The sequence below is a fragment of the Rhinopithecus bieti genome, unplaced genomic scaffold (assembly GCF_001698545.2).
Source record: "Rhinopithecus bieti isolate Rb0 unplaced genomic scaffold, ASM169854v2 scaffold_3874, whole genome shotgun sequence".
NCBI classification, from domain to species: domain Eukaryota; kingdom Metazoa; phylum Chordata; class Mammalia; order Primates; family Cercopithecidae; genus Rhinopithecus; species Rhinopithecus bieti.
The window spans coordinates 25218-45868 of NW_016804362.1; the positions used below are offsets into that span (position 1 = coordinate 25218).

Below are 20651 nucleotides of genomic sequence, written 5' to 3' on the forward strand. Positions count from 1 at the left end.
CTGCCTGCCCTAGAATTTAGTCTTTTAGCTGACGTATAATTTCATATATGTTTGTTCAGTTAACCTACATTGATAAGAACTCAGTGTGTGTGTGTGTGTGTGCCCATGCACATATGCACTCACAACATTTGAAACATGGAGTTTGTTTGTTTGTTTTTGAGATAAGATCTCACTGTCTTTCCCAGGCTGGAGTACAGCGATCACGGCTCACTGCAGCCTTGACTTCCTGGTCTCAAGCAGTCCTCTCACTTCAGCTTTCTGAGTAGCTGTAACTACAGGTGTGCACTACCATGCCTGGCTAATTATTTAATATTTTGTAGAGATGGGATCTCACTTCATTGCCCAGTGTGGTCTTGAACTCCTGAGCTCAAGTGATCCTCCTGCCTCATCCTCCCAACATGTTGGGATTACAGGCTTGAGCCACTGCACCTGACTGTTATGGAGTTTATAAATGGCTCAGTTATACTTTTTATTTCACAGTGTTTTTCTGATTATATGCTCATATTGTCAAAAGTATCACTAAAACTACAATGATAGCTGACAGATATTTTTTTTTTTTTTTTTTTTTTTTTTTTTGACGGATATTTCTTACAGGGGTTCAGAAAATGAGGGATTATGGTATAAAATATAATTAAATCTGTTTTCCAGTAGATAATGTTTTAAGAATTCATTTTCTAACCAAATTTATTTGAAAGTTATTTAATCAGCTACATGCATTCTGGTATTATGTCTTTCACTACTACCCTCCCTGACCAAATGAAGTCAAGAGAAAAACTGGAGAAACAAATTTCCTCATTTCTGTTTCTTAGATAATTCCTAACATAGAACCCAGTCCCTGATGTTTAACTAAGTAGACCACAGGATTTATGCAATAATCTTTAAATGATTCAGTAACAGAAGAAAGTTAATTCTGCCTACTCTGCCCAAATGACTGAAATGCAGTCCTCTCAAGACACTTATCACAAAGAATCTACTCAAGAACGATTCTATTAAAATATAAATCCCATTGTGGTCGGCAGAATAAAAATGCTATTATAAATCTTGATAAACCCTAACATAAGATAATAGAAAACTAAGTAATAATAATCCATGTCATATGATAATAGTGTCGTTTCTTAATAAACTCATTGGAAGACTGTATGTTATTCTTGTCAGGATAGCCCACTCAGTTCCATGAACTTTGTTCATGAATGCAAAAGTCAAAAAATCTTTTTCTAAAATTTTATTTAAAGAAGTTACTTCATCCAAGTTCAGGCAGCAAACAACACGGGCTCTAGTGAAGGTTATTTGTGCAATAATGATAGTAGAAGCCTGGAAATGCTGCCTTTGCAAATGAAAAACAAAATAGGTCAGAACTATATGAAGAAATTTCTCTAAGGAAATGCTGTTGTCCTCCATGACCAAAGGTATTATGTCTGTAAATTCACCTAAGTGAAATTACATCCATGGCACCAGAAACCATCCCTGAAGCCAAATTGAAACAGGAGGGAACAAGCGAAGACTTAACAGTGCATTTCTCTGAGGATGTACCAGGAAAACAAAGGACTGCAACAGACTTGCCTCGACTCATCAGCTCTCGGGAGGACTACATCATTTCCATTCCAATAAAAATACTACACTGGTGCTCCAGGAGAGGGATGCAGAGGGCAAGGGATCTCCTTGTCCTAAATCAGGAGCTCCAAAGAGAGAAGACATGGAATCCCTAAAGACAGAGATATGGAAAACAGCAGTTAGGACCACTCTGCAGTCTGAATCCCAGCTTTTCCATTTGCCATTGGGACCTTGAGAAAGTTTTCTTCTTCTTTTAGACAGTCTCGCTCTGTCACCTAAGTTGGAGTGCAAGTGGCGTAATCTCAGCTCACTGCAGCCTCTGCCTCCCGGGTTTAAGCGATTCTCGTGCCTCAGCCTCCTGAGTAGCTGGGATTATAGGTGTGTGCCACCATGCCCTGCTAATTTTTGTATTTTCAGTAGAGATGGGGTTTCACCCTGCTCTCCAGGCTGGTCTCAAACTCCTGACCTCAAGTGATCTGCCTGCCTCAGCCTCCCAAAGTTGGGAATCCCACACCTGGGATTACAGGTGTGAGCCATGGTACCTGGCCAAGAAAGTTTTCTTAAGTCCTTCTGTCCCTCAGTTTCCTCATCCAAAAATGGAAGTAATTATAATATTTGCTCATTTGAATTAATGCAACACTTGACATATAGTCAATAAATGTTAGCTGTGATGATGATGTTACCATGTAGGTTGTTATTTGTGCCTCCCCAGATGAGAGACATTCATGGTGGAACTATTATGAAGCCTGGAAAACCACCAGGCTTGAACAATCTAGAATTAAAAGGAATTTGTATGATTGAGTTCTCAAGTTCTTTTTCCAGAACCGTGCTTTGGACTTTAATTTCTAATCTATGTAAAAATTCTGACAATCTACGATGATCCACTAAGTGAATTGACAAGGAATCTAGGGAGGATCTGAGTTAGGCTTCACCGTAACTTGAGAATAAAGATTTAAGGAAATGGAGCCATAATGATTTTTAAGAATTTGGTGTTTGCCTTAAAAAGTTTAGTTTTTCAGACCAGGTGTGATGGCTCACACCCGTAATCCCAATACTCTTAGAGGCCGGGGTGGGCCAATTGAGCCCAGGAGTTTGAGACCAACTTGGACAACAAAAGGAGACAGACACCTTCTCTATAAAAAATTACCTGGGTGTGGTGGAGTAGCTGTAGTCCTAGCTACTCAAGAGGCTAGGCAGAAGGATCGCTTGAGCCCCGAGAGTTCAAGGCTGCAGTTAGCTGTGATCTCGCCACTGCACTCCAGCCTGGGTCACAGAGCAAGACCCCAACTCTTAAAAAAAATTTCTTTCCAGGCAATGTTAGTTTTAAAAAGTTGCTAGAGTGTTAGAAGTACAGATCACTTAATCTATGTAACTTTTGGAAAAGGGCAGTGTATAAAAAGAATACTCAAATTTTGATCTCAGGTTATTTTCTCCAATGTAAAAAAGTACTTTCCATCCAAAATCCATCCACACAACCTCAGACTTTCCAAAAAAGCGAGAATTTTTTTTTTTAATCTCACATGAAACTTCAACATACCTAATACAAAACTTTACACACTCAGTGAAAGCTTTTGTTTGACCTTTTCAGAAGCATGTCAATGTAATTTATCTGGTCAAATCTTAGGTTATCATTTGAGAGAAACATTTCTTTTAAACCCATTTCTCCCCAAAAAACTAAATAGCAAAGGATGCAAACTGAGTTAACTTACAAATATTTAAAATCTGTTTTGATTACATGTGGTTAATTGTTCTTTCCTAATGCACTTAGTATATCTCTTGTGTCAAGTATACCCACTGCAAAAAGGGCTCTAATGAATTTTTAGGCTTTCACACTTCACAGCTTCTACCTCCAAATTAGAAATTTCTCCTTCCTAGAAGAGCACAATAAATTGGCACCTACTCACACTTTATATACTAATTGACTATAATGTAGAAAAAAAATGTATTTTAATAGAAGGAAACAAAATATCCAACACCTTAGAGAAAGTAAGCAATAGGAAAATCATGGTCCTCTTGTGAACGTTTTTCTAATGCAAAGTACTGGCCCCTAAGGAAGGACCTACCACACTCCTCCTCGTTGCTGGCTGGAATGTTGGCTTAGTCAGGGTTCCCAGCCATCTCCCCAGTGGGCAGGATCTCTTCTGGGAAAAATACTGTGACAGTGTTTGTAGTCCTGCCTTCTGCTGGGTTCTTTCTTGGTGTACCTCCAAGAATAGAATCATAGAAATGTAGAGCTAGAAATTATTTTGGAGATTTTGCATATTTGAAAAAATGAAGTCCAGAAAAGGGAAGTAATTTACCCAAGGCCTAACACCTAATAGACAGTAAGACTGGAGCCCTATCTAATGGTCTCCATGGCTTCCAAATCCAGCTGCTGCTTTGGAAGAACTCAGAATCCATAATTTCATAGACATTTTTAGCTTTGTATTACTGTTATTAATAGAAGTAGAACTATATGTGCAGAGGATAAACATTCAGTGATTCAATCGTTAAAGTAACATTTGCATAGCATGTTGTGAATGTATTCTATATAATAGACAATAACCAAATTTACTAAAATTTATAATGTGTTTATATATTTTAAAAATGTTTAAACACTGTGAAAATAATGTCATCATCTTCAATAAAAATGTACCCATGTTATCATTAACTAATTCAACCAACATTTTTGCCATTTCACTGTTAGCAGACATAGTCATGAGTGTGAAAAGATAGAAAAGACAGAAAACAGTTCTTGTTCTCACCTCGCCAGCAAATTGGGAAGGCTGACATAAATCAGACAAGTATGATACTGTGTGTTTCCAGCTGTGATACCACGTGGCGTGAGTCCCATGGCAGCACAAATGAGGGGCACTTAACTGTGGTAGAAGAAAAAGAAGGTTCCCTCAAGTAGGTAACACCAAACTTGAATCTTAAAAAAAGGAGAATTAGGAACAAAGGGCATTAAAAGGAGAGAGAACAGCCTGTGCCAAGCAAGTAGGTTGACAGCACGTGGCAGATTTGGAGAGCAAGTACATCCATATGGCTACATCCCAGAATTAAACAAGGGTGAGGACAGGCAGGGACCAGATCACGAAGAGCTTTGTGCATCATGCTAAAACATTTCAGTTTTACCAGAAAATAATGAGATGTTGAATAATTGTGTGCTGTAAATTAAACAATGTGACTGAAATTATACTATAAAGCTCTATGTTGTGTTTGGTTTGGTTTTTCCCTCCTCCTTAATATCAGATACCTTGGTAAAACACCTAAGAGTAGAATGTGATAAGACCACCAGAATCTGATTGTGGTTGTAGAGTTGACGAAAATCTCAAGGTCTTCATCTATAAAATGGAAATTGTTATAGGGTGGTAAAAAGTACGTAAGTCTGCTGTATTGCAAACACTCAATAAATAGAAACTGGCATCATCTTCATCATCATTGTAAAAAGCTGAATTGCAGAAAATGGATTAGAATGCCGAGAGTTGATTTTAACATCTGGACTTAAGAGCAGTTGTCTGATTCTGCTTAATCTATATTGCTTAGAATAATAGAGCCCCTTTAAGAGAACTACTTTGTCAGAGGCATGGCTAGGAAAAGACATCAGTTAGCAAAATACATTGATGTATTTGAAAGGAAATTTTCCACTGATTTTGTTGTCCAAGAGAGTGTAAGAAAAGAAGACTTGGGTTTCAGCAGTTAGGAGCAGTATCCTGAGAAGAGCTGTGTGCTTGAATTTATTGGTTATAGGTAGAAGAGAGAAATGCCAAAGTTCATAGATAGGAATTGGGGATAAAAATCTATTTTATGCCTCCCTCTGTTGACGGACAGGTCCCCAAAATAGAGAGTATATTATGCTTTTAATTTGCTATTACATGGTAACTAATTGTTTATAAAATACTCTTACACCATAATGACTGAAGTTTATTTTTTGCTGTGTTTTTGTGTTTGGAATACTTTCTGTCCTTGTGCCAAATTGGAAATTTGAAATATAGTTCAGTAATTTCAATTTGGTCATATTTAAAAATTAGGCAGGTCTAAATTAGATTTACTGTCTTTATAATGCCATCTTTCTATAAACAATGACTATATCTCAATATTCCATAAAATAATAGGTTTACTTTCTGTATTCTATTTTGTTAGTGCTCCTATATCCCTCCCTGTAAGAGAGAAAATCAGAAGAATTTGGAAAGTGTCATGAATTGGCAACAGTACTGGAAAGATGAGATTGGTTCCCAGCCATTTACTTGCTATTTTAATCAACATCAAAGGTAAGTCAATATTTGCATGTGCATATTAAAATTGTTTGTAGACTCTGCAACTTATTACACTCATATATCATCGATTATGCCCACTTGACAGCATAGAGATAGCCTCAACTCTTCCTAGCATGTAGTTAGGAAAACCCATATAAAGAATCTACAGGACAGAGAAAAAGACTTGTGTTGTACACCTTACCTTCTGGATACACTACAAAATGATAGTGACTTCAGGTAGGAACATTACTTTGCATTCCCTAAGAATTACAGATTGATGCACGTGACCTAAATAATGTGCAGATTTGCCAGCACTTTTAGACTGCATCGAATCTTTCCTTTCCTTTTCCTTTCTATTCTGATGAAGTGTTAATAACATGAGTTCACATGTTCACAAAACCTTACTTGACTTAGTACTTAGTTTATACCATGTAAACCATGTGAAGATGGTTCCTTGGACTAGGGCACTTTGGTACCCACTCAGATTAATCAGTAATTTATTCATCAAATATTTATTGAGTATTCACAATTCCTTGCTGTCCATCTCCACTTGGATATTCCAGGGTTACTGCAAACCTTCACTTGCTCCCATAATCTCTGTCTTAGAAAATGGCATGACCATTCACTCATTTACCAAATCCAGAAACCTTTGAGTAATTCTTAGTTCATTTTTCCTCCTTCGTACTTTGTAACCTATGTCACCATCATGTTTTTTTGTTTGTTTGTTTTTAGACAGAGTCTCACTCTGTCGCCCAGGCTGGAGTACAGTGGCGAGATCTTGACTCACTACAGCCTACGCCTCCCAGGTCCAAGTGATTCTTGTGCCTCAGACTCCTGAGTAGCTGGACTACAGGCACACACCACCACACCTAGCTAATTCCTGTATTTTTAGTAGAGACGGGGTTTCACCATGTTGACCAGGCTGGTATCTAACTCCTGACCTCAAGTGATCTGCCTGCCTCAGCCTCCCAAAATGCTGAGGTTATGGGTGTGAGCCACTGTGTCCAACACATCATGTTGATTTTTACCTCTATCATGACTCTTCTCTGCCTCCCCACTATCACTGTCTTAGTTTGCATCCAGATTTCTCAGCTCCATTAACGCAATAGTCTTCTAATAAGTCTTCCGCCTCCACTGTGGACCCACTCCAAGCCACTCTCCATAGTACTGCCAAGGTAATCTTTCTAACACATGAGTCTAATCAGGTTACTCTGCATAGTTTCCAGAGTAAAGCTCAAACATCTTGGCATGGCCTATGTCAGATACCTATTGCTGCATAACAAACCACCCTAAACGTAGTGGCTTACTACAGCAATGACACATTATTTTTTATGATTCTGTGGGTTGACCGTGCTCATTTGCAATCGGATGATGACTGAAATACCTGCATGGTCCAAGATGGCCTCCTCCCTCACATGCCCAGCAGTCAGTGCTGGCTGTCAGCTGGGGCGCCTCAGTATCCCCACCACCTGGCCTCTCATTCTTCAGTAAGCTAGACTGCCTTCCTTACAACATGATAGCTTCAGACAGCATTTCAAAAGAGGCAGGTCTCGGCTCTGGAATTTGAATAATATCACTTCTCACACATTCTGTTGGTCAAAGTAAGTCATGAAGCCAGCCACATTCATGAGGTACTGGAGTAGGCTTTGCCTCTGGATAGGAGGAGCTGCAAAACATTTGTCACCACATTTAATCTACCACAGGATACAAGGCTTCTCAAGATCTTGTCCCAGACTGTCACTTCTCCGTCCTCATTTCCCTGCTCATACTCTTTGCAATAGCCATTCTGAACTATGTGCACTTCCCAGCATATTTTATACTTTTATATGCATGCCTTTTTATTTGCTTTTCCTGCTTCTTGGTGGCCATACTGGAAACTCCTCAGATACCACCTTCTCTAGGGTGCCTTCCTTGATCCCCAAATTCGATTTAGTTCTATATCAGTTGAGATGTGATTTGTTGCAGGTAATCAGAATTTTGACTCAAAGCATCATAAGAAATCAGGAAATGTATTATTTTATACATCAAGAAATGCAAGGCCAGGCATGGTGGTTCACGCCTGTAATCCCAACACTGTGGAAGGCCGAGGTGGGAGGATCACTTGAGCCCAGGAGTTCAAGGCCAGCCTGGGCAGCATAGGGAGGCCCTGTCTCTACAAAAGAAAATGTTTTTAATTAGCCGGGCATGATGATGTGCCCCTGTAGTCCTAGCTACTCGGGAAGCTAACAGGAGGATTGCTTGGGCCCTACTACGCCTTGAGAGGTTGAGACTGCAATGAGCCACGATCGCGCCACTGTACTTTAGCCTGGTTTACAAAATGAGACCCTGCCTCAAAACAATAAAATAAGATAAGATAAGATAAGAAAGAAAAATGAAAATGAAAGAGAAATGCAGAGGTGGACAGATGTCAGGGTTGTTTGATGCAATGACTTAGTAGTGTCACCAAAACCTGGCTCCTTTTCAAATCTCAGTTTGGCCTCAAGATGGCTCTTTTCACAGTTACAATACAGTTGCTTCGGTTCCAGATGTCACAGCCAGATGCATCAGTGTCTAAAGAGAGAAAGAGCCTGTCTTTCTTGATGCATTTTTCTTGGGATTTGGAAACCTTTTCCCATCTTCCCACAGGCAACCTCCCCTCATGTATCCTTGTTCACAGTGAGTTCCTTTGTCTACACCCAAACCAGTCACAAGAAAGAACAATCAGAATCAACCCCTGACTTGGGGCTAGTGTTATGTCTCTTAAGTCACGTGGAAAAGGGGTATACCCCTGAGTAGATTTGGGAAGGAAGAAGAAAGGGAACAAGGTGTTGTGGAACAACCAAAAATGCCAACAAAAAGCTGTGTCTCCCATACTCCATAGTCTTGTTTTTTTTTTTCCAGGAAATGTTTCTGAGTCATAATATTCCATAGGCTTCTATGTACAACTCTATACCAGGGGCTTGCAATGATTGCTTCATATAACTAGGACAGAGGAGCTTGTTATTTTATTTTATTTTTGTTTTGTTTGAGTTGGAGTCTTGCTCTGTCACTCAGGCTGGAGCGCAGTGGCATGATCTTGGCTCACTGCAACCTCCGCCTCTCAGGTTCAGGTGATTCTCCTGCCTCAGCCTCCCAAGTAGCTGGGATCACAGGTGCATGCCACCATGCCCGGCTAATTTTTGTATTATTTAGTAGAAATAGGGTTTCACCATGTTGGCCAGGCTGGTCTTGAACTCCTGACTTCAGGTGATCCGTGGGTCTTGGCCTCCCAAAGTACTGGGATTACAGGCGAGAGCCTCTGTGCCCAGCTAGAGGAACTTTAAAAAAAAAAATTACCATAGACCAATTAATTAGAATCTTTGGTGGTTGAAACCGGCCATTAGCATTTTCTAAAATCGATGCTAGGGATTCTAATCTGTAACCAGAAACTAGAGCCACTGCTCCACCCTTTCACTTATCGCCCATTACTGGAATTGTTTGTATGCCCATTTTCCTCACCAGACTGCACACTTGTTAAGGGTGTGGGCCAGTCTTCTTTGTTTACGTATCTCTAATATCTAGCACAGTGCCTGGTTTTCAGGTAATAAATATTTGGTGAGTGAATGAATAAGTGAATGCAATGTGTCAAATTAAAAGGAGGGTTCTTTGCTTCCAAGGAATTAGGATTTATTGGTGAAAGCAGGTGCATATGCAAATATAAATATAATTACATCAGCTAGAAATAGAAGGGGAAAGACTGAACATGGAGGTGGCTACAATAAAGAAATCAAAGCTTGACAACCTTAGGTAAATAAGTTATATAATATGGAGTAATGAGTTTGTAAGCTGGAAAGGTAGCTTGGGGTTAGATTTCTAGAGGGTCATTAGTGTCAAACTAAAGAGATGGTCTTTGTTGTATAGTCAATAAAAATTTGTGAAAAGTTTTTTTTTTTAATTGGAGACTGACATGAGTAGACCTTTTGAGTTAGAAAGTAACTGGTGTGACTGTTGAATGTATACTGGCTGGGAAAGATGGGTTAAAGGCAGAAAGAAAGGAGAGTACTGAGTGAAAAGCATTTTTGAATGGTTACTGTGTGCCTGCCATTGTGAATGACATTTTATTTAGATTACTAAATTTCTAAATACTAGCCCCATTTAACAGATGAGTAAACTGCATATTTAAAAAGTTAAATAACTTGTCCAATGCATACAACTGTTAAGTGCAAAAACTGGAATCCAGTTAGTCTAATTCCCAAAGCTCCCATCAACTATCTGCTGGTCCTCATAAGAGACTTTGAGAGCATAAATGAGAACAGTGGTAGTGAAAGTAGCTAACAAGGATTATAGCAGTAAGACTTTTTAGAGTTAGGATCAACAGAACTTAATGTAAGTGATGAGGAAAAAGTGATGTCAGACTTCACTGAGTGGAAAAGGACAGTCTAGCTCTGAGTATGCTGATTTTGAGAGATTCTTAAAATATCCAAAAGATGCTTTGAAAGTTAGAAACACAGACTTTTAGTTCAGGAGCAAGAGGTCAGAAGCAGTGCTATTCAGATGTGGGAATCATGGCGCACAAGCTATAGTTACAGCGAAGACAGAGTGCATATTGGGAACACTTAGAGTGAGGAGGGAAATGTTGACAGAATCTTAGGATCATCTACATTTAAGTTGTAGGCAGAAGGAGATGAAGGAAGAGTAGCCAGAGGGTGAGAGGAAAATAAAAAAAGAACGTCTTAAAAGGAGAGTATTTTGAGGAGAAGGTAGTCAAGAAGAGTGTAATTGAGATACAGCCTTTGATAAGTACAGACTACTCATTCAAGTAGCTTGCCATGGACTGCATCATACTAAATAGCAAAGAAAACACTGAACAGAGTGAAAAGGCAGCCTACAGAATGGGAGAAGATATTTGCAAACTATATATCTGCTAGAGTTAATCCCCCAAATATGTAAGGAACTCCTACAACTCAATAGTAAAAGAAACTAATAACCTGATTTGAAAAAGGGCTAAGGGCTTAAATAGATATTTCTCAAAAATAGACATCTAAAAGGCTGACGGGTATATGAAACATTGCTGAACCTCACTAATCATCAGAGAAATGCAAATCAAAGCCACAGTGAAATGTCACCTCACACCTCTCAGAATGACTATTAACAAAAAACAAGAGACAGGTATTGGTGAGGATACAGAGAAATTGAAACCGTTGCATACTGTTGGTGGGAATGCAAAATGGTGCAGCTGCTATGGAAGACAGTATGGATGTTCCTCAAAAAATTAAAAGTAGAACTGCCATATGATCCAGCAATCCCACTCCTGGGTATTTTTCCAAAAGACTTGAAATCAGGATCTTGACTCTTCAAGATCCTGAAGAGCACTCCTCCTTTTACCACGGCAATATTCACAATAGCCAAGATGTGAAAACAACCTAGATGTCCATCAGCAGATGAATGGATAAAGAATATGTGAAGCCGGGCGCAATGGTGATACCTGTGGTCTCAGCTAGGAGAGGCTGAGGCAGGAGGATTCCTTGGGGCCAGGAGTCCAGGTCCAGCCTGGGCAACATAGTGAGAACCCATTTCAAAAAGAAGTAGAAAGAAAATATGGTATATCCATACAATGGAAGTGTTCAGCCTTTGAAAAGTAGGAAACCGCAACATGTGACAGCATGGATGAACCTGGAGGACATTATACCAAGTGAAAGAAGCCAGACCCGGAAAGGCAAATACTCTATGATTCCACTTATATGAAGTATCTAAAATAGTCAAATTCATAGTTTTAAAAAGTGGAATGGTGGTAGTTATCAGGGGCTGGGAGGAGGGGGTAATGGGAGTTATTAATCAATGACCATAAAGTTTCAGTCAAGTAGGATGAATAGGCTCTACAGATTTGTACAACATTGTACTATCGCCAACAGTAATGTATTGTACACTTAAAAATTGAAGAGGATATATCTCATGTTAAGTATTCTTACCACAATAAAATAAAATTAAAGTTTCCTATCACTGGAAAAAAGCTTGGGGAGGAGGTGAGTAACTGAGGAGTGGATACAGAGAAATAAGCCTCCTGCAGACGAAAACTGTTGGAGGGAGAGAGAAAAATGGAATGTATATCGTAAAGGAAAAGCGGAAAGTGCGCTGAAGGAAACGAGACGGGATGAAATAAAATGGTTTCTTTTTCTGTGAGGTGGGACGGTTTGAGCCTGAACCCACCGCTGTGTGAATCAGGTGCTTCCTTGAAGCTTCCTGCCCTGGACTGGGAACTGGTTTTACAACGTTCCTGAGCTTCAGCTTGCAGTTGGAGGTGAACAGGGCGCCCCTTCCACGTGCTGTCCTGACTAGCTGGTGACCGTGTTGATGAACGTCCTCTTGCTCCCCACTTGGGAACTGCGTGTTGTGAGGGCTGCCTCCCCCGACAGGGTTGCCTCCTCCTGTCAGGGCGTGAATTTGGAATATTCTCAGTACCCAGCCAAGAAGGACTATTCCTCCAGAAGCATGAGGTGTACCTAAAAAGAGCTAACCCAAATTATATACTATAAGTATAAAAGTATTTTTTTGTACTTTCATAACAATTCTGACACCAAACGTGTGGGGTATTTCCACACCAAGCAGTTCAGTTCTCTGGTGACACTAGCTGGTGTCTTACAATTCAGTTCAGTTCTGGAGTTGGCATCAGATCCCACGAATTAAAGGGCCCAGTCCCACGAGATGACCCCCACTTCAGATGTCAAGCGCATGTCCCAGGTATCTACCTGTACTTCTGACCGACCTTCTTTAAGTCAGGGGTTCCCACATCCTCCCTCCTTGCATTTGATAATTTGCTAGAATGGCTCACAGAACACTTTACTTACTTACAGTTGATTATAAAGGACACAACTCAGGAACTGCCACATGGAAGAGATGCATTGAGCAAGGTGCCCTCTCCAGGCACACCACCTTCCCAGCACCTTGATGTATGCACCATCCCAGGAGCTCTGGAGTTGTTAGGGTTTTTATGGCTATTATATAGGCATGATTGATTATATCAATGGCCCTTGGTGGTTGAGTTGATCTCTAGCCACCTCTCCCTTGCCTGGAGAGGTGGCTAAAGAGAGGTGGTGCTGAATTCTAATTCTCTATTCACATGGTTGGTTCTTCTGGCAACCGGTCCCCATCCTCCAAGAGTCACCTCATTAGTATAAACTTGGGCGTGGTTGAAAGGGGCTTACTATGAAAAAGCGAAGATTCTCCTCTCACCCCGACTACTCAGGAAATTACAAGGGTTTTAGAAGTTCTGTGCCAGGAACCAGGGCAGAGACCAAATACAAATTTCTTATTATGTCACCTATAGCAGTTGTGTTAACTTTAGTACAGTAAATTTAAGCTCATTATACCTCCTTCAGAACGGATACACATTCCCTATCCATCATCTCACTGTCCCATTCCCAAACTGTGGGGGTGTAGATGGAAGCGGGGGTGGTCTATCACAGCCCAGCAGCACTCAAGACAGGATTTTTAAGCGACTCTGGGAAGGCAGGCATTCAGAGTTTGGCTCTTTTAACATGACATATGTGAGAGGAAACAGGAGTGCTGTTTGGAGGTGTGAAAAATGGCAGCTCCCTGGTGCCATCTACTCTTAGTACACTTTTTACTACTGCTAAATATGAAATTAAAATAGACTTACTGTATGGACTCCCAGATGCGCTTGATAAGATGAACTTTATATTTAAAGAAACCTTTAGATTTCGCTCAAATGCAGGAAATTAGGGAGAATAGTGAAGTTTTCACTTTCAAGAAAAGGGTGTTATTTTAAAAATCTAAGATAAAGATGATAAGAGTCCTAGCTTTTCACTGGTTAAGCCTTGTTGAGGCAAGCTATATTCCAGTGTTGAGTCTGCAGTGGCCGAAGCAGCCCTGAAGCAGCTGTGCCTGCCATGGGCAGTCAAGTCTCCATGCGGCCATCCCTTCTCTACACGCAGGAGGGATTCTGCAGAGGTGCCACTGGGCGAATTCATGCCAAGAGTTGAGTCCATTTGTGGTCTTCCCGTGTGATCTTTCCACTCTTTGCCTCCCTTAACCTCGAGGCTTAGTCTTCTTCCAAAATGTGTAGATTTTGTTTTTACACTTTTTTATTCAGGTAAGTACACAATTCTCCCTATATCATTTTTTCATTTTTTTTTTTTTTTGTCTAAATCTTTCCCTGGCTTATCCCTTCTCAGCAAAACCTAACTTATACCCCCTTAATGAGTATGCTTTGAAACCCCCTTTTCATTGCCAGAAAACTTCTCTGTATTCTCATCTTTTCATACAATTTTCTTTCTTCATCTTCGCCTTAACTGGCTTCTCCTTGAAGAGGGCTTGTCCCTTTGAAAATAACTATTCATTCCTCAATTCCCTTTGGATCTAAAGGCCAAAAGGAGTGATCAGTCTTTATTTTTCTATCTTTTCCTCTTGTTGGAGAGCATAGAGTTTTTCTATACAGGTTTACTTTTAGTGCTTTGTTTTATGCCTCTGGATAGTAGGTCACAGAGTACACAGAGCAGGCTTACACACGCACACGTCAAATGAACAAATCCAGCCACACCACCTGTGCAGTCTCTTGAATTCACTTCCTCCACCACTGCCTGGATTCAGGCTCTCACCTGGCTTGTTGAAGGCATCCTCAACTAGTCTGTCAGCCTTGGTCTTTCTCTTGTCTATCATCCACACCACGCTAGGTTTTGTTTTGCTTTGTTTAAGCCTCCTTTTGATGTTGTCGTAGTCCTTGATGAAACTTTTCTGCCTCCTTCTTACCTATAGGATAAAGGCCATGCTCTTCCAACTTCAATTTCTGCCATTGAATTATATGCCAGTCAAGGAAAACCATAGGCAAAACAACAAGAAAACAACAACAAAATAGCAGACATGGTCCTTGCCTTCATGGAGCCTATTGTCTGTAATCACAACAGTAGTATAATTAGAAAGTAGGGTAGTGCTATGAAGAGGAAGCTGAGGATGCTGCTATGAGATATTACGGCATGGTGGGGAATTTCAAAGACCTTTCTGAGTAAATCAAAATTAGGTCAAGACCAGAGGATGTTCAAGAATTAGCTAGGTAAAAAGCTAGGGGGAGAATATTTCAGAATGAGATTCTACCATGTGCCAATGTTCTGCAGCAAGAAAGAACTTGGTTGTTTTAGGTACTGGAAGGCCAGTGTGTCAGGAGAGCTGTGAATGCGTGGGAGAGTGGAGCAAGAACTAGACAGGGCTTAGGTTTCTCTTAAAATGTAGTGAGCAGCCAATCGTTGGTTTTAAGCAGAGTGGTAATATGGTCTGCTTTACAGATTTTAACTTTTATTCCAGCTGCATCAGTCACCTCGAGTCACTCTGTTTCCCATGCACCTTGATGCCTTTGCTCCTGTCTCTCTCCCCTTCACCTTTTTTACTTCTGGGAATTAGCACAGCACAGTAGTCCTAGAATGAACTCTAGAACCAGATGCTTTCTAGTGGCGTGGTTCTAGATATGTTACTTTAATCTATCTGTGCCTCAGTTTCCTTTGCAGAAGTGGGATATAATATCAAGGAGATGGCATGTGCTTTAAAAAAAAAAAGTGTTTGCTATTATTGTTTTTATTACTACTATTAAGATTCACCTCAAATGTCACTGTGTAACCTTCTCTCATCTTTTCAGGTATAATTCATTACTTCCTCTTCTGCCCTCCCACACTGCCATGGTTGTTTTTATCATACTGTTAGAGAGTTGAATATGTACTTTTCTGCTGTTATAGATTATGAATTCCTTAAGGACAGCAGTCATGTGACATCAAGCATCAGGATTTATATTTCTCCTCTACCACTGATTAATTGTATGACGTTAGATAAATTGTGCAGCTTCTCCATCTTGGTTTCCTCAACTATAAAATGAGGGTAGCATTACCCATCTTAAGGGCTTCTGTTTTGGTTTTGTAAGAAACACATTTGCACGATAGTTAATACTTAGTAAACACATATGCTTTTCTTCCCTGCCTCTGTAGATTTCTAACAACTAAGTTAGAAACAAAGTTGAGTCTGGTTATTTACTGATTGGAGGCTGAGGTGTTGAATGAATAAATAATGAGGGTTTTATCAATGAGTAAAACAACAGAACACAAAAAAAGGAAGAAGCAATTCTGTTGTTAAACGAAATAAATATGTTGTACTCCTGATACTAACAGATAAATCCTAATATTTAAGTTCATTCAAAGTGTGTTTATCCTGTAGCATATATTTTAAAATCCAATTTACTCTTAGCATTTTAAAGAAAGATAAACATAATGGTCTGAGCTCAAATTGAATAGAAGTTTCTTCAGAACATAGTTTTAAAGCCATTAAAATAGAAAATGAAAAGCAACTGATTAGAAAAAGACTGCTCACTTATTTAGGGCTTAGTTTTCTTATCTATAAAATTTGATAGACTGATAGATTAAATGATCGCTAAAATTCCTTCAAACTCTCANAAGATAAACATAATGGTCTGAGCTCAAATTGAATAGAAGTTTCTTCAGAACATAGTTTTAAAGCCATTAAAATAGAAAATGAAAAGCAACTGATTAGAAAAAGACTGCTCACTTATTTAGGGCTTAGTTTTCTTATCTATAAAATTTGATAGACTGATAGATTAAATGATCGCTAAAATTCCTTCAAACTCTCAAATTCTATGGTTTTATGATTCCCTGGTTCTGAAGACTTGTACAAAATTACAACAACTTAAGATGCTAGATAAAATCCTAATGGTGAAAGGGAGAGGAAATTAGTAAAGAACTAAATGGTTAACAGTCTGGAGCCATTTAATGGAGAGGGAGACAGCCCTGCTACCTCAACGGTAATTGAGTTTCATAATGATGACACTGAGTCATCAAAAAAGGTTAAATTTGGTTCAACCTACTCTCCTTAAAAGGCAAGGAAATGTGTAATGCATTTTAAGAAGATTTTACCAATAATATTTTAATATTTTGTTAGTTTTTATTTGACTTAAAATTTAAGCTTTAACTATTTGGAAAATTCACTTTCGTGAATGCCTATTTCCTGTCCATCAAACGAGCCCATTTCAGGGGCTACAGAGATCTTCCTGCTGCCACAGAATAGCTTATCACTCTGGTATCATGGTCGTTACTCTTTGTAATTTAGTGTCCTAAATATTACACATAAAAATGCCACCATCGCCGGGTGCAGTGGCTTACGCCTATAATCTCAGCACTTTGGGAGGCCAAGGCAGGCGGATCACGAGGTCAGGAGATCAAGACCATCCTGGCTAACACGGTGAAACCCTGTCTCTACTAAAATACAAAAAAATTAGCTGGGCGTGGTGGCGGGCGCCTGTAGTCCCAGCTACTTGGGAGACTGAGGCAGGAGAATGGCGTGAACCCGGGAGGTGGAGCTTGCAGTGAGCCGAGATCACGCCACTGCACTCCAGCCTGGGCGACAGAGCAAGACTCCGTCTCAAAAAAAAAAAAGTGCCACCATCTCAAGCTGGGAACAGTGGCATATGCCTGTAGTCCCAGCTACTTGGGAGGCTGAGATGGGAGGATCATTTGAGTCCAGGAGTTTAAGGCTAGCCTGGACAGCATAGTGAGACCCTGTCTAAAAAAGGAAAAAATAAGTGGTGGATGAACTGAAGAGGCTGAAATAGATAATACTGTGTGTTTATGTCATGCTAAGGGGTTTTAATTTATCCTAAGGGCAGTAGAGGAGTGACAGTCACATTTATGTTTTAGAAATGCTAGTCTAGTGGCAGCATGGAGGGCAGATTGATAGACGCCAAAGCTGGAGGATCTGTGAACAATTTGGAGACTGTTGTGCCAGTCTAGACAAGGGATGGTAAGAACTTGGACAAAGGTAGAATTAGTGGAAGAAGAAAAGGAGGAATGGAAATATGACTTGAAGGAAGTGGAATCTGCAGATTTAGAGAAGTACATGATGCTTGATAGGGGTTGAGGTTAAGAACTGGATGGAATTGGATCCAGGTCTGGCTTTCTGTCCTGGGTAACTGTTTTGGAGGCACCATTAACTGGAATGTTCTGGGAAAGCCTTTGCTTTCCTGATGTAAGTACTACTGCCTCCTGCTCTCTGATGCCACGACAGCAAAAGCCATCATGCAGGTTTGAGGTGATGAACAGGAGAGTGGACATCTACACATTAGTAAGAGTGGAGCAAAAAGAGCCAGCTTCCTGGCACGCTTGTGGAATAGCTGCCCCTGCCCTGGCCATGCTACCTCTGGATTTCTTGTTATGTGAGACAGACAACACTTACATGCTTAGAAATAGGCATCTGAATATGTTTATAACCAATAGAGTGATTATAAATTGGTCAGTTGTAGTTTATTTTCCTGATGTCTTTGCATTCTAAAAGCAGATTGAACTCTAAAAAGAGATGCAGCTCAAAAAATTTATTTTAATATATTTGTATGTTGAATTTAATTGTACCATTGGCTTCTAAGTTTTTCTTTTGGTTTTTTTTATAGAGCAAATCAAAGAAAAAACTTTGTTTTTACTAGCAGACCTCTTAGTATACAAATGGGGAAAATGTGCATATAAAGATGGGACCTAAGATTTGGAACAAATTCCAGAGGAAAATTTTGTTGACGTTGGAATGAATTACTAAATACTATGTTTGATATTTGGTAAAAATTGCTTATTTTTGTTTTCTACTCTGAGAAGTATTTCTTGCAGTCTTATCATTAGAGAATAGACTGGTTCTATGGCTATTTTTTATAGGAACATATTGGCTTCTTCTTTAGACATTAAATCCAATGATATATCCTGAATCTTAAAAAACAAAACAGTAAATCTGGAATCTTACCGAAACCGAGTCTTTTCCATATACATTTGTGTCTGTCTCCATATTAAGAGAGATTACATCAGAATTGAAGGCTTTCTTTGGTCCCAAAATCTGTACTTTTTTAAAAAAGCAGAGATTGCTGTGGCTTCTCCAGTATGCTGTGAAATATATATGGAAGTTATTCCAGTGTTTTTTCTCAGTCTGACATCCAAATGGCTGTACATTACTTAAAATCTACATTTGAGAGTCTGTTTTCTAATGGTTAATCAAAGTGTTTTCATGCTTGCAAATTCATCTTCTAACAGCTTTTATCATCGTGGCATTAAAGTTAAGAATTTCATGTGTTATTAAATCACTTTTCATTTAAGATATTTTATGCAGCCTTCAAACAAAGCCCTGAGGGAATTTGGGAGGAAAAATACAAGAACCGTAGGACAAGTAGGTCATAGAGTGTAGCATCATCAGATGGTGGAATGCAGGGCAGGGCTGTGCGTCAGGAGACTTCATTTCTATCCATAGCTCTCTTCATGACTTAGTGATTGACCTTGGGCTACTTATCAAAGAGCTCTTGCCTCAGTTTCATCTTAGATAAAATGGGGCTAGAAGTCACCAGAAACACATGTAGAATGTATTGTGGAGTTCATAGACTCATTGACTGTCAAATCTGGGAGATGCTTTTCAGTCATTTGCTCCAACCCAAAATGAATCCCCACCACATAATTTTTTAAAGTGTTTTCTGCTCTCTACTTGAACAACTCTTGTGACAGTGGACATCACCTCCTCCTGAAGAAGCCCACTCCATTTTTAAACGTTTTTAGTTGTCAAGAAATTAATCCTGGGGAATACCTAAAATAGGCAAATTCCTAGAGACAGATAGTACATTAAGGTTATCAGGGACTGGGGGAAGAGGAAAGTGGGGAGCTGCTGCTCAATGGCTAGAGAGTTTCTGTTTGGTGAGATTTAAAAGTTTTGGGCCAGGTGCGGTGGCTCACACCTGTAATCCCAGCACTTTGGGAGGCCGAGGCAGGCAGATCAAGAGGTCAGGAGTTCGAGACCAGCCTCACCAACATGGTGAAACCCCATCTCTACCAAAAATACAGAAATTAGCCAGGTGTGGTGGCGCGTGCCTGTAAATCCAGCTACCCAGGAGGCTGAGGCAGGAGAATCGCTTGAACCCGGGAGGTAGAGGTTGCAGTGAGCTGAGATTACACCACTGCACTCCAGCCTGAACGACAGAGCAAGACTCTATCTAAAAAAAAAAAAAAGTTTTGGAAATAAATGATGTGAATCTAATTAATGCCACTAAATTGTGAGTCTAATTAATGCCACTAAATTGAACACTTTACCACAATTTTTAAAGATTCACCTTAGTTCTGTCATCTCAGTGTGAAGGTAGACCATATTGTCCAAGTTTTACAGAAGAAGCAACAGAGGCTTTAAGATCCCATGGCCAGGGGAGGAGCAGTGTCAGGATCTGCACCTGAGTACTTGACCTTCAGACTGTTGGTGTCACCAAGTTCATACTGCCATCACTGTTGGGAACCAATTCGTTCTCATCATTTGGGATGCTTTTCTTACTGTGCCCTGAGCTGGCCAGTCCAAAGGAAGGCAGAACATTTCTACCACCCTTATTAAATCCAGAGACTAAAACTTAGTTAATGACATGGCATGAGCTTTTTTGGCAACTACAGCACACCATTGATTCATACGGAGCTTACACTTAATTAAACTTGCTCCCCCAACATTTGATTTATACACGCTGGTCTTTATTAAAGCAGGTTCCCCCATTCTTAAACTGGTGAGATTTGTGTTACATTCAAATATGCAAGAATTTTAAAATGTCTTATGTATCCCTATGTGAATACATCTTGTTGCTTTTGACCGATCGTTCCAGTCTCATGATTATTTTGACTCTTGATTATGGTACCCATCATATTTGTTATATCTTCCATCATAATTCTATCTTAAGTGTAAGTCAAAATGGCTTTGGTTTTTCTCATCCAAGTTATTGATAAAAATGCTGAAAAGGACTAGGACATAGACCTGTTTCACGGCTGATCGCCCTCTGGCCTTTCATAATAGCCAACACCTGTTTACCATGCTGCCTCTGTACCAGAAACTATTTAAATGCTTTTTGCA

The 20651-nt window shown here is 39.8% G+C and overlaps 1 long non-coding RNA gene across 1 annotated transcript in view; it reads left to right on the forward strand.

Moving 5' to 3' along the window:
* Positions 1–5671: 5671 nt before the first annotated feature.
* Positions 5672–20651, forward strand: part of LOC108526667 (uncharacterized) — a 34633-nt gene continuing 19653 nt past the window's right edge. The window contains exon 1 of the long non-coding RNA XR_001884580.1: positions 5672–5801. This is a non-coding gene — a long non-coding RNA (uncharacterized LOC108526667). The remainder of the gene's footprint in view (positions 5802–20651) is intronic.